Source organism: Physeter macrocephalus, chromosome 14 (assembly GCF_002837175.3).
Source record: "Physeter macrocephalus isolate SW-GA chromosome 14, ASM283717v5, whole genome shotgun sequence".
In the NCBI taxonomy this organism is placed as follows: domain Eukaryota; kingdom Metazoa; phylum Chordata; class Mammalia; order Artiodactyla; family Physeteridae; genus Physeter; species Physeter macrocephalus.
Genome location: NC_041227.1, coordinates 59,607,807 through 59,622,246, shown reverse-complemented (window position 1 = coordinate 59,622,246; position 14,440 = coordinate 59,607,807).

The following is a 14,440-nucleotide window of genomic DNA, read 5'->3' as shown; positions in this document are numbered from 1 at the left end:
AGATGCTGAGGGAAGGAAACAGAATCAGATCCTAGTGGCCTTGCAACAGTGGCAGAGAAATTTGTAGATGAATCAACTAAGGCAGAGGATTGTCTGATGTTTGTGGGCATCTTGATGGGGAGCTGGCAGAGTGAGCTGAATTTTTAAGGTGGGGAGAGGGAAGGTGGGATTGAAATTTACCTTCATGCATTGCAAGTTTCAAAAATCAGGGTGAGAAATGGAGAATCACTCAGCAGAAGGTGGTTCACCTTCAGCGAAATTGGGTTTTACTTCCTTTTTGTCTCTTGCAAAGGACTTTTGCTCAGATCTCCTGAGTCTCTCTCACTGGCCCCGACCACGTAAGGGCCCCCCTTTCCCGAGGGTTTAACAGATCGCTAGCTAAGAGGAAATCACAAGACAGTGTGTCCACCTGTAGCTAGCAAGGTTTGAGAACACAAACCCATACAACTCAGTAGTAAAAAAAAAAACAAAACAGAAAAACCCAAGTAATGGAATTAAAAATAGGGGAAGGACCTGAATAGACATTTTTCCAAAGAAGGTATTCAAATGGCCAACAGATACAGGAAAAGATGCTCAACATCATCAGGGAAATGCAAATAAAAGTCACAGTGAGATATTTCACACAAGTTAGCACAGGCTTCATCAAAAAGACAAGAGGTAAGTGCTGGTGAGGATGGGGAGAAAAGAGAATCCTTGTATACTACTGGTAAAAATATAAATTGGTAAGATATTACAGGAAACAGTATGAACATTCCTCAAAAAAAAAAAATAGAACTATTGTATGATCCAGCAATTCCACTTCTGGGTAACTATCCAAGGGAAATGAAATCCCTATCCCACGTTCATTGCAGTATTATTCACAATAGTCAAGACATGGAAACAACATATGTGTCCAAGGATGGATAAATGGATAAAGAAAGTGTGGCATGTATACACAATGGAATATTATTCAGCCATAAAAAGATAGAAATCTTGTTGTTTGTGACGACATTGATGAACCTTGAGGGTGTTACGCTAAGTGAAGTAAGTCAGACAGAGAAGGACACACTGCAGGATTTCACTTACATGTGGAACCTAAAGTAACTGAACTCATAGAAACAGAGAACAGATTGGTGGTTGCCGGAGGTGGGGGTGTGGTTGGGGGATCAGTGAAGGTTGTCAAAAGGTACACTCTTCCAGGTGTCTAATGAATAAGTTCTGGGGATGGAATATACAGCATGGTGACTATAGTTCACAATGCTGCGGCGTATATTTGAAAGCTGCTAAGAGAGTAGATCTTAAAATTTCTCATCACACACACATTTTTATTTCTCTTTCTTTCTTCCTTTCCTTCTCCCTCCCTCTCCTTCCTTCCTTTCATTAACTTATAGTTGATTTATAATGTTTCAGGTGTACAGCAAAGTGATTCATATATATATATTCATATATATATATATTCTTTCTCAGATTCTTTTCCATTTTAGGTTATTACAAGATGCTGAATATAGTTCCCTGTGCTATACAGTTGGTCCTTGTTGATTATCTATTTTATTTTATTTTATTTATTATTTATTTATTATTATTATTTTTTTTTTGCGGTACACGGGCCTCTCACTGTTGTGGCCTCTCCCGTTGCGGAGCACAGGCTCCGGACGCACAGGCTCAGCGGCCATGGCTCACGGGCCCAGCCGCTCCGGGGCATGTGGGATCTTCCCGGACCGGGGCACGAACCCGTGTCCCCTGCATCGGCAGGCGGACTCTCAACCACTGCACCACCAGGGAAGCCCGGTTATCTATTTTATATATAGTAGTGTGTATATTTTAATCCCAAACTCCTGATTTATCCCTCCCCTTTTCCCCTTTGGTAACCAATAGTCTGTTTTCTATGTCTGTGAGTCTATTTCTGTTTTGTAAATAAGTTGATTTGTATCATTTTTTTAAGATTCCCCATATAAGTGATATCATATGATATTTGTCTTTGTCTGACTTACTTCACTTAGTATGATAATCTCTAGGTCCATCCATGTTGCTGCAAAAGGCATTATTTCATTATTTTTTATGGCTGAGTAATATTGCATTTCATATGTGTCACATCTTCTTTATCCATTCATCTGTTGATAGATATTTAGGTTGCTTCCATGTCTTGGCTACTGTAAACAGTGCTACTATGAACATTGGGGTGCATGTATCTTTTCGAATTAGAGTTTTTGTCTTTTCTGGATATATGCCCAGGAGTGGAATACCTGGATCATATGGTAGTTCTGTTTTTAGTTTTTTAAGGAACCTCCATATTGTTTTCCATAGTCATTGCACCAATTTACATTCCCACCAACAGTGTAGGAAGGTTTCCTTTTCTCCACACCCCCTCCAGCACTTATTATTTGTAGACGTTGATGATGGCCATTCTGACCACAGTGAGGTGATACCTCATTGTAGTTTTGATTTGAATTTCTCTAATAATAAGTGATGTTGAGCATCTTTTCATGGGTCTGTTGGCCAGCTGTATGTTTTCTGTACATTTTTCTGAACTATTTGCAAGTAAATTGTATACATTATGATACTTCAACACTAATATCTCAGCATGCATTGCCTATAAGTAATATATTCTCCTCTAATTCTGTTTATTCCCTAGCTTTATTGAGATATAATTAACATATAGCATTGTATTGTATGGAGAGAGAGACAGAGTCAGAGGGAGAGAGGGAGAGGGAGAGAAAGGAGAAATTACGAAGTAGCAACAATTTTAAATTTAAGGTAGAGGATATGCAGGTGGTCACTTACAGTTCCTTCAGCCTTTCTCTGGAGCCAGACTTCTTGGGTTCAAATCTCCACTCTCTAATTTACTAGCTATGGGATGACCCATAGCTAGTTACATAAACACTCTATGCCTCAATGTTACCATCTTGAAATGGGAATTATTATAGTAACAATCAGGCATTTTGTGAGGATGAAAGAAGTTAATGGGCTTATAACCATTCCTTGAATGGAATAAGTGGTCAAATATGTTAGCCCTGTGGTTATCTGTGATAGACAGATAGATAGATGCATGGATATATACATAGATGGTTGGATGGATGGGTGGATATAGATATGCATACATGAATAAAAAGTATTAAAACAAATATGTTAATTATATAAGGCCCATAACTGGATTTCAGCATGCCAACAGCTGGAAGATTCGTTTCCCCCTCTGAAGGGTGCCTTGTCCCTTGAGGGCACCGGCAAGAACACCGAACAGCAGTAATTGAGACCCACAGCGATTGCCTGGTGCCCAGAGTAGAGGTGCCCTCTGCTTCCCTTCTGTCTGGTTCTCACTCAGGGAGGCCACCTCCCTCCAAAGTCAATTTCAGTGCAATCTCATTCTAAGTGGTGCCCTTGTGGATATGGGAGTCGTGTTTGGCCAAGGATGGAGCCTCCCCAACGGTACTGCATGTAGAATAGGGCCCAGCACCTTGATTGTATTTTAAACACATTCCGCTCCATTAGGCAGCGCTCATCACTCAATGGATTGACGGCCACGTGGCAGGGTCCTCAGGCCCCAAGCCAAGCTCAGCCGCTCTGGCCAGGGCATCCTGCCAAGAACCTCCAGGCGAAAAGCAGCCACTCTTAGGTCACCACACACCAGTGGGGTGAGCCGATGAGGAGAAACCAGCCCAGTGTCCACAGCGAACCCTTTGTGAATCCAGATTAGAGAGGCCAGCCGTGAGGGGCCTTCCAGCCGGGTCCTAGGGAGCCGGGGTCTGCTTGTAGTAATAATAAATGCTTTCTTTGTAACATGCCTCTATCCACCTTGCTCCAACCCTGCAGCCACTCTGGTCTGACCTTCTTTCCATCTCTCCAACACACCTGGAACTTTCCTTACTTAGGATCTTTACCCGTGCAAATCCTCTGTGGACATTCTTTCTTCTGCTGGTCCCTTCTCACTGAATGGGTCACCTCCTCAGAGAAGCCCTCCTGGATCACACAATAGCAAAAGGTTGTTTTTGATTATCCTTGATCTCAACGATGTTTTTCCTTTCCCTGTGCCTCACCTTTCTCATTGGTCAATAAGGATACCAATTCGTACGGCATATTCTCTATCTGGCCATCCTTTTCCACTCTCCTCTATGCTCCCTTGGGCTGGTCAATGGTTTGCCCCTGTCCTCCGGCTGGATTCAGTCAATGAAAGGCAGGTGAACAGGAGATCAGGCAATTTATTCACCCAGCTCCCTGCCTGCTGGGTGGTGGCTCTGTTCCCTCCCCAGGCTCCTGATGGGCAGCTGTGCACTCAGTTCTAGAAACTGCCCCCCACCGTGCTTCTTCAACACCAAAGAGGTCACAGCTCCCTGACGTTGCCAGCTCCTGGCAGCCTCCCCACCCCTGGTTGGTTTCGTTTAGCCCTGCCCACACCTCTGTAAATGTTCCCTTCGTTGCACTCACATCAGTTGCCCCTTGGAGTACGCCATCTGCTTCCTGCGAGGATTCCACCCCACGCAATAGCAGTATCAGTCTCACAGGGTTGTTGTGAGAATTAAATTAGCTCCAGTGCAGGACATGTAGTTAGTGCAAAGATTATTTGCCATTATTATTATTTTTTACTAGCTATCATTTTCTTTCCTCGCACTTACCATATTTTACACTTATTTGTATGCTAGTTGTTCACTACCTTTCTCTGCAGGATTGGGAGTCCATGTCTGGGTCTGTTTGCTCAATCTTTGATGACCCAGTGCCTGGCATGCAGTAGATCTCAAAAAATATCTGATGAATGAATGAATGAATGCGGGCTGGGTTTCACTTCCAAAGCATTTTGATATGTTAGGTTGAAATGTGTGATATTACTGCTATTAGAATTTTTTGTCTTATAAAGGCAGCAATTTCATAAGATTTTTACTTACAACCTTATCCCCTTTGATGCTGGGTGGTTAGCAAGATGAGGAATATAATCACCATTTTATAAAATAATGAAGCAAGAGAAGAACCGAGGGAAAAGTAAGGGGGACTCGAACCTACTCTGTGCCTGGGCTCTGTTAGGCATATTCAATGGACACGATTTAATTTAATTTTCATAAAGATTCTCATAACGACATCATTATCCCATGGTTCACAGATGCAGAACCTGGGGGAGAGCAGTTAGAGGACTCACCTATGATCGTACAGCTAGGAAGTGGCAGAACTATAATCCAATCCTAAGTGGGACTGACTCTCAGTTTTGTGCTTTCTCCACATAGCAATTCTGCCATTATATACCCTGGAGAAACATACCCATGTACATAGGGAAATATATACAAGAATATCAGGTTGTAATAGTAAAAACAAATGGTAGCAATCCCAAATGCCTATCAGTGGGAGAAAGGATAGATAAACTAGAACATTTAAACACTGAAATAATATATGGCAGTTAAACTGAATGAACTAGGGGTATTCATATCACCTTTAACGTGGAGGAGAAAACAGTGTGGATGAAAAAAACAAACTGCCAAAGAGTCTATTAGCATAAGACCATTTCATATCAAGGTTCAAAAATATACCAAACATTACCATGCATTGTTTAAGGATACAAACGTTAATAGCCATGCTCAAATTCACGGGATCATAAGCTCCAAATTCAAAATTATGGTTAAAGGGATGGAGATGATATTGTGGAGAGTAACCAGGGGTCTCATGGTTGCTGGAATGGTTTCCTTAAGCTGGGTGGGTGTTTATTACATTACTTTATACTTTTTTTTCCCCAGTGGAAATACTTCATTTATAAAAAGGTGATGCCTTGCTTAAGGTCAACCAGCTGTCTAGGGATGCAGCTGGACAGTATATCTGCCTCCTGATTCCTAGTCCAGTGTTCTTTCCCCCTCAGCAAGCTGTCCAAAAAGCAGACAATCACCCCATTGTGCAACGTGGGGAAGAGGTGAAATGCCATGTTGAGTAATCCATATCTCTCCCTCCTTCCTTCCCTGATCATTGCCTTACCATCACTCTTGACACCTTCCTTCAAGTTGTCTCCCCATATCCCAGAGTATGGTTTGGTTTCCATGTAGCTTCAGTGCAAGAAAGAGGAACTGCCTTTCATAGACTGAATCAGGAAGTCACCAAAAATCCAGGGAAAAGTAAACATCCCATCCAGCAGCTGGATTGGCAGCACTTTTGTTTGCCTGCCCAATGGCCCTGCTGTGTCAGCAGAGACTGTTTTTTATGATAGAAGCAGAAGATGGTAGCTATTCACTTTCTTAGCCTACCGATAGCGTGGCCAGTGACCCAGTCTCCATAAAGTGGAAATCTGCTCAGGGGTTTCTGGAAAATATACCCTCTGTCAGTAAAAAAGGAGGAGATGCAAGGAGAAGGCCTTCTTCTCCTCTCTTTCCAAATTGTGTGTTGTCAGGTGAGGACGTGATGTTTGGAGCTGTGGCAACCACCTTGGGACTATGAGGAAAGGGCCAAAGAATCATAGAGAAGCTCTTGTCGAACTGCCGAGTGAGCTCTGGAATCACCTACCTCTGGATTGCTTCTTAAGTACAAAAAAAATTAAGTGATATGGTTAATACACTTTTATGTCAGAGTTCTATTACTAGCAAACAAAAGCGGATCATCTGACTGTCCTGAGGAAAGAAAGATAAGCAGGTCTTTGGTCAGGTACAAATCATCTGGACCCATGCACTTGGACGTGATCTGCTAAAAATCATAAAGAGAAGCTCGCCACTCCTTTGTTTAGACCCTGCCATGGCCTTTTCTTGCTCTTTGGATGAGAATCAAAATCCTTAACAAGGCCTTCCAGGCCTGGCCTGAGCTGGCCCCTGCCTGTTTCTGGCCTCACCATGGGCCGCTCTCTCCATTTGCCTCACAATGCTGCAGTCACACCAGTTTTGTTGTTGTTGTTCTATTGTTTCATTTTGTTTCTCTAGTTCACCAAAGGCCTCCTCAGCTCAGGGCATTTGCATGAGCTGTCCCTCTGCCTGAAATGCGCTTTCCTCTCCCTTTGCCTGGCTAACTGATTCTAACATTTCAATTCTCACTTGAAGTGGGAATTCTTCAGGGAAAACTTCCCATTGTTTTATTTCATACTACCCTGTTTTTTCCTTCCTACCTCTGTATTTACTTATTTTTCTGGCATTGATGTTTCTTTAACTTCAGTTTCCACCAACATAATTTAAGCTCCACTGGGGTAGACACAATATCGGACTTTAACATCTCCCATCCAACTCACAGTCTATGCTGTGATGCCATATATTGTGCCCTGTTTTCCCAAAGTGAAGCTCTGAGCAGCTCACCCCCTATTCTCAAAACTATTGAAGATGATGTTAACAGGTTAACCAGTATTATTATTATGTCTTCTTATTGCCTAAAGTTAAATTTCATGTCCCTAGCCTGGCATTCAGGGTTGTCTTTCATTCATTCCTTTCTTCATTGACACAAAAAATATTTCTTGAAAACCTAGCATGTTGCTCTGGGCAACAGCCCTTCAGTCCTCCTTTCTGCTCACTGTCATCTGCCAAGCAAACATCCATCTCCACCCTCCCCACTTGCGTTCTTCTCTACACTAAACTCTAAACTGAACACTATTCTCTCCGTATTTTTGCTCAAACTGTGTCTTTTGCCTAAAATACCTTCCCGCCCTGTAGCCGTCCAATAACCCCTTACCCATCGCTTAAATCCCACCCTCAATCTTTTACTCAAAAATATGGATTAAGCCCCTTCTATGTGTCTCCCTGCCTCTTGCATCAGATTGCAAATCCCAGGGGGACATTGACTGTGTGTGGTTCTTCGCTGCATCTGTATGATGTCATCTGCATAGCCAGTGCACATAATCTACTGAATTGTGGGAAGGGAAAAAAGAGCCTGAATGGAAATTCACAGCCTGTTTTGCTTCCACGGCTTAAAACATCTGAGTCAACAGTCCTCAAATATGTTTGATCACGGACACCTCCTCCAAAAAAAGTGGATGGACGCTGTAATATTAGGATAATCACATATGTATAAAGTCTACGTTGAACTACATACTCTCCAAATTATGAGGCACATATGAAAAAGAGCTCTTGAAAAGCATGAGATACAGATATAAAGATGAACAGAGATATTTTGTGTCCAGCAGCCCAGTGGATCATGTAACGTGTCCCTGTTTTAGAGGCTTAACCTCCGAAGAGGGCTGATTCTTTCTAGTTCACATGGGATGGCTACGAGTACCTTCTGGGGAAAGGCAAGGCATTTTGGCTGCAGTGGCAGAGACGTATTTGGCCTGAGGCTTCTACTTCTGTTGCTTCCTATGACCATGCTTCTCTGTCCTCTGGGTTCCTTGAACCTTCTTTAGTCGGTCAAGGGGGCCTGACAGCTAAAGGATTACCTACTTTTTTCTCTTCTTCCTTTATCACCCATTACCTGAGATGAAGCGGCAGACTGTAGAGCTGGGCTGGATTTGGGAGCTGTCTATGGAGGCGCCAGGCCCTTATCCTGCTGGGGTTTTTGTTGCAGATGAAACAGCAACTTTTACTTCTCAAGGTAGTCGGGATTTCTGTGAATGGCTCATGCTTTGGAAAAAGCAAGCCTGCCGAGAGACGTGTACAGATATTGTTTCCTTTGGTGTGTCCCAACCATTTATACAGAGCCAGGCCACCTCCCTCCCAACCCACTCACTCCTTGTGCCAAATGAGATCCAGCTGCTACCCCAGCCATTCCCCAGCCATCCGCCAGCTCTGCAGTGAGCAGCCCCTCGGGGAACTGACATCCTGAGCCTGGCTGTGCACACCATCCCGACCTGAGGGCTCAACAGATCCTCTGCCAGGTGCCCCCTTGAAGCAGCCAGGGGCTTGGGAGTAAAGCCACCAGATGCCCTTCTAAGGTGACCTACTCTCTTTTTGGCTTGGGCCCTACATGCCAGTTGGGGTGACCAACCCTCCCCGTTTGCTTGAGATGGTCCCAATTTTAGCACTGAAAGCCCCATATCTGGGGAATCCCCTCAGTCCAGGAAGAACCAACCACGTAATCTGCAGGGCCTGATGCAAAACAAAAGTGCAGGGCCCTTGTTCAGAATGTATGAAGAATTTCAGGACTGCGACAACAGGGCATTAAAGTAAATGTGGTGTCCTTCTGAGGGTGGGGTCCTGCACACATCGCAGGCTCATGAAGCTGGCCCTGCTCCCAGGCAAACCACAACTGTTGGTCACCTACTCCAGACGCAGAGATACAGACAAGAAAACGTACTGTTATTTCCACAAGGTCGTTAGTTTTTCAGAGCAAACTGTGTTGTTGAGACAACAGAACCTTCCACCCATCATCCCCTTACACAGCCCGAGCTTTCTGAAACAGACTTCAGCCCTTCAACGCCCTCCCGGCTGTCTACAGTATTCTCAAGTGTGAGTAATAATGATAACATAAAAATTGCAGACTCCTAGTACTGACTTAAATTATGTTTACGATATCGCTGTTTAAATATGTACCAACATAAAACTTGGCGTGTAGTCCATATGCTAATAGCTCTTATACAACAATAAAGCCAAATTTATAAATTAAAGAAAGACTATAAGACCAATAACATTCAAATGAACAACATTAACTTAATGGGATGGATGAGGTTGTTTTGCCAAAACTAAAGTGACCCTGGCAGAGAGATTATGGTGCCCTGTTGGCTGCTGTGATGTAGGTTCTTTCTCATGGAGATTCTGTTTTGTGCTCTGGTCCTGGGATGTCTCCGTTCTCCCATCCCTTTCCTCTCTTTGAACTAGATGGGGTACCTTTGTTTGAATACTGTGCCCTGACACTACTGGAACCTCGCTTACTACAAAAACACGCTTCATGGATCAAATCCACCTTTGTTCTTTCCCCATTAATCCATGACAATGAAAGATATGCTAAGTGGTGCCAGTGGGATCATAAATATTAATGCAAACACAGGCATTGTAATCCCATCGCTGTGCCAGGTTATAAGTGGGCCACCCAAATGACCTAAAAATGCCTATATTCATCTTAAAATTTCATTGAACTAATAAGAATAACAATAACTAGTATTTATTGAGCAACTACTATGTGCCAAACACTGTTCTAAGTACTTGCCATATAGTAACTTATTTACTCCTCACAACTCTATAGGGCAGGTACTATTATTATTGCCATGTTACAGATGAGACGAATGAGGCTCAGAGAGGTGACATTAACTTGTCCTGAGTCATCCCACCAGAAGTTTCCTAAGAAAAAGTCTCAAAGGGAACTCACAGACCTCTGATCAAGCATAAGGGATCTTGAGGGGTTCCTGGGCTCCAGGCTGGGATCGCTAGTTCAATTACTAGTTGAATGAAGTTCAGACTCCTGAGTTAGCTAATAAAGGACCTTCTTTGTCTTGCCTGCTGACCTCCTCATCTTTACCTTTTGCTGCTCCATCTCGTAGCACATCTTTACTGCTGGGCTAGTGAAACTCCAAGAGGGCACCAAGCCTTCCCACACTTTCTGTCCCTCTGCCTGGAATGCTCTTGCCCTTTCCCTCCTATGTGTCTTTGAGATGCTGAGAGTCACCTCTCTAGGATTCTGTTCCTAAATAAGGCAAGGCTGATGCTCTTCCTTTGGGTCCCCACAGCACAAAGGTCTCACCTTCTCTTCCCAAAGACACCATTAACCTCCTCCTAGCCCCGGCACTGACAGCCCCACAGAGCTGAGCCAGCCAGATCCCCATCTCCCCCCAGCCCACCCCCTCCCTCCGATGGAGATTTTAAACCAAGAGGCCCAATGCCTGTGGGAACTTGAGGTCAAAAGCGATTCTATAATAACTGCCAGCATGGATTTATTTAGTGCACACTTTGTGTCAGGCCCTGTTCTAAGTCCCCTTGCATATTTAACCTTAATTCAAGCTCACAGCAATCCTACAAGGTGGGTACCACTGTCTCCCTATTTTACAGACAAGGAAGCTGGTGCACAGAGAGGATGACAAAGTCCCCACCGTTGTAGCTATGGTGGCAGCACCAATATGTGAATCTGAGTCCATGCCCTGAGCCACGTTGCCTCTTTTACTCCAGGAGAGCCGAGACTGGGGCTGGCATCGTGGTGAAACTCTGGGCAAGGTGAAAGCAGAGAAGGATCAGAAACCGATGGGGCAAAGGGGAAGCTGGTTCATAGTGAGCAGACAGAGGCACAGTTAGGACAAAAATCAACACCAGGGAGACAGGCAGAGAGAGGGTCCTTTGTCCTCAAACTGCCGACGCCTCAGCTACTGCTCATGGTGACGTGCTGGACATCTTGTCTTGGAGTCCGAGGGTTTCCCATGTACCTTTTCCATTGACTTTAAAAAAAATCTGACTTAGGTTGAGTGATTTTTTTTTCCCTTGCCATCAATACTAAATAAACCAAAAACACTAGAAATCCACCAGCCCCGTGGACTCTAAGTTTCTTAGAGCTGATATGCATTTTTGCTGCACCTAAAAGGATGCGCCCCTGTTGGCTCACTATGTGATATTCGGGTCATACTTATACTAATTTTTTTAGCATATCTCATGCATCTATATTTAGAACCTACTTATACTAAAAACTTATTTTTTTTTAATCTGAAATTCAGATGTAACTGGGTGCTCTGTATTTTATCTGGCAACTCTAACCTGGAATCATATGAGAACTGCAGAATCTCATGCCACCTCAGACCTACCAAATCAGAATCTGCATTTTAGCATATGATTAGTATGCACGTTAAAGTTTGAGAAGTCCAGCTAAATGGTGAATTAAAGGCCGTCTGGATATCACAGAGAAATTCCTTTGTCATCAGGGACCAAAACTCTTCCTATGTGTTCACTTTAACATCCTTATCTCATGGTTTCCATCCTCAAGTTCACTTCATGGTCCAAGAGAACTTTGGGGAGTTCTCATCACAAGTCTGGCCTCCAGAAAAGCAAGGAGAAAAGATCAAGAGCCATCTCCCCAAATCCCACCCAATGGCTTCCACTCACTTCTCATTAGCTGCTCCTTCCTGCAAGGGGAGCTGAGAAATGTAGTTTTTCATTTGGTCCCAGGGTGCTCCTGTGACTTAGGTGTGTGTGTTGGTGGAGGGGGGCAGGGGGTGTTATTCAGCAGGCAGCAAACCTCTGCCAATCCTTCACTCTGAGACTTGCAGTTAAACAGATCTGTCCAGGTTGACCAGGAGGCCCTGACCGAGGCAAAGGGGAAGGCACGGGCAACAAGACACCTGAAATTAGATGAAAGAAAAGGGAAGTCCTAGCTGCATTATAGATCTGAGATAACTATAGTGCTCAACTCAACAATAGAGTCTGTAGTTTCATGAAGAAGAGATATTTGGGGTATAGTCTTGGCTGATGCAGGAAGCTCCTGCAGACTCAGACACCCTAATACCATGCTCTGTTCCTGAGACCAGTGGCTGACTTCTGGAGTGTTAAAGAGCTGCAGTCTTACAAAACTGAGCACAAAACAGCATTGGCTATGTTGAACTTCAGAGAAGTGGGATTGTTTTTCCTCAAAGAACCACTGCAGCTTCTGTTGGGATTTATCAATACCTTCCAAAGTGGAGCATCGCGGAACTGTGCAGAACTAATAATCAACAGCGACATCTTGTGGCTGCAAGAAGCAACAGCAGTGAGGGACTGAGGAGGCTCCAATACTCTGCTCATTGTTGAAGATGCCTGATTCCATTTGGATTGCATAAGCCACTTAAGTTTGAGGACCACCGAGGTTGGTCCTAAGTGGAGTAAAGATGTTACAGTGTTTAACTGCAAACAAAAATGAGATGTGGACGTATTTGCCCTCTGAGATTGAGGAACACAGAGAATCAGTATGCTGTTGGGATGATAAAGGAGATGTTTCTGGCGAGGACAACTTTACATTGCCCGTCAAGTCTCACCAAACCCAAGGACTAGGTGGACTAGACCAAACCCATAGCTACTCTTAAATCTTTTCAAGCCAGATTGCTCTCAAGTAATGCCAAACTGGATTGAATCAGGATTTTTAAATGTTTATTATACACCATGCCAAAATACACTTCCAAAGCAAGAAGCATTTCTCTTCGAATAGCAGTTGAGCATGGCAGGCAAGTCGTGACTGGAATTAGCCTGTCCCATATTGTGGAGCCTTATTAACACACTGCCTCTCTTTAAGGGACATTCCTTTTGAGGCAATTTACAGAATAAAGATAAAAATCCCCAAATCACAAAATCTGCCAAACTACAACTTCTCCTAGAGGAACCACAAGGACCCTCACCTGCTCTTTGCTCTGGGTCCAGCAGACGTGGGACTGGAAGGGTCAAAGATGGAGTGAAATGTCTTCCTCCTGGCAAGGGAGGGGACTGGCTGAACGAGAAGCCACAGTTTGGAGGCCATGCCAAGTGTTGTCAGTGGAAAGAGGAAGGTTAGGGCCCCAGTTTTGCAGGCAAAGTGTTTGGTTGGCCAAAAAACAAAACAACAAAACACTTTCTATCTCTGCACATAAGAAGAATATTTATAAGAAGGAGGAAAAAGAAAAGGAAAGGAAGGGAAGGAGAAAGAGATAATAGGATCTAAAGGACTGAAATAGCAAAATGATAGTGCAAAATCCAACTGATGGGTTCAGTGTCTGTAATTCATCGGTGCCATGTGGCTTCACTTTGCTTTGAAATCCAGATGTGTTTGAAAAGAAGGCAGAACAAGGGCAGAATGAAGGGGAGCCTGGGTCTCACGGCTTCCCTCAAAATAGAGTGCTCGGTTTGTTGATATGGTGTATCACGTTGATTGATTTGTGTATATTGAAGAATCCTTGCCTTCCTGGGATAAACCCCACTTGATCATGGTGTATGATCCTTTTAATGTGCCGTTGGATTCTGTTTGCTAGTATTTTGTTGAGGATTTTTGCATCTATGTTCATCAGTGATAGTGGCCTGTAGTTTTCTTTCTTTGTGACGCCTTTGTCTCGTTTTGGTATCAGGGTGATGGTGGCCTCATAGAATGAGTTTGGGAGTGTTCCTCCCTCTGCTATCTTTTGGAAGAGTTTGAGAAGGATAGGTGTTAGCTCTTCTCTAAATGTTTGATAGAATTCGCCTGTGAAGCCATCTGGTCCTGGGCTTTTGTTTGTTGGAAGATTTTTAATCACAGTTTCAATTTCAGTGCTTGTGATTGGTCTGTTCATATTTTCTATTTCTTCCTGGTTCAGTCTCGGCAGCTTGTGCATTTCTAAGAATTTGTCCATTTCTGCCAGGATGTCCATTTTATTGGCATACAGCTGCTTGTAGTAATCTCTAATAATCTTTTGTATTTCTGCAGTGTCAGTTGTTACATCTCCTTTTTCATTTCTAATTCTATTGATTTGAGTCTTCTCCCTTTTATTCTTGATGAGTCTGGCTAATGGTTTATCAATTTTATTTATCTTCTCAAAGAACCAGCTTTTAGTTTTATTGATCTTTGCTACTGTTTTCTTCATTTCTTTTTCATTTATTTCTGATCTGATCTTTATGATTTCTTTCCTTCTGCTAAATTTGGGGTTCTTTTGTTCTTCTTTCTCTAATTGCTTTAGGTGCAAAGGTAGGTTGTTTATTCGAGA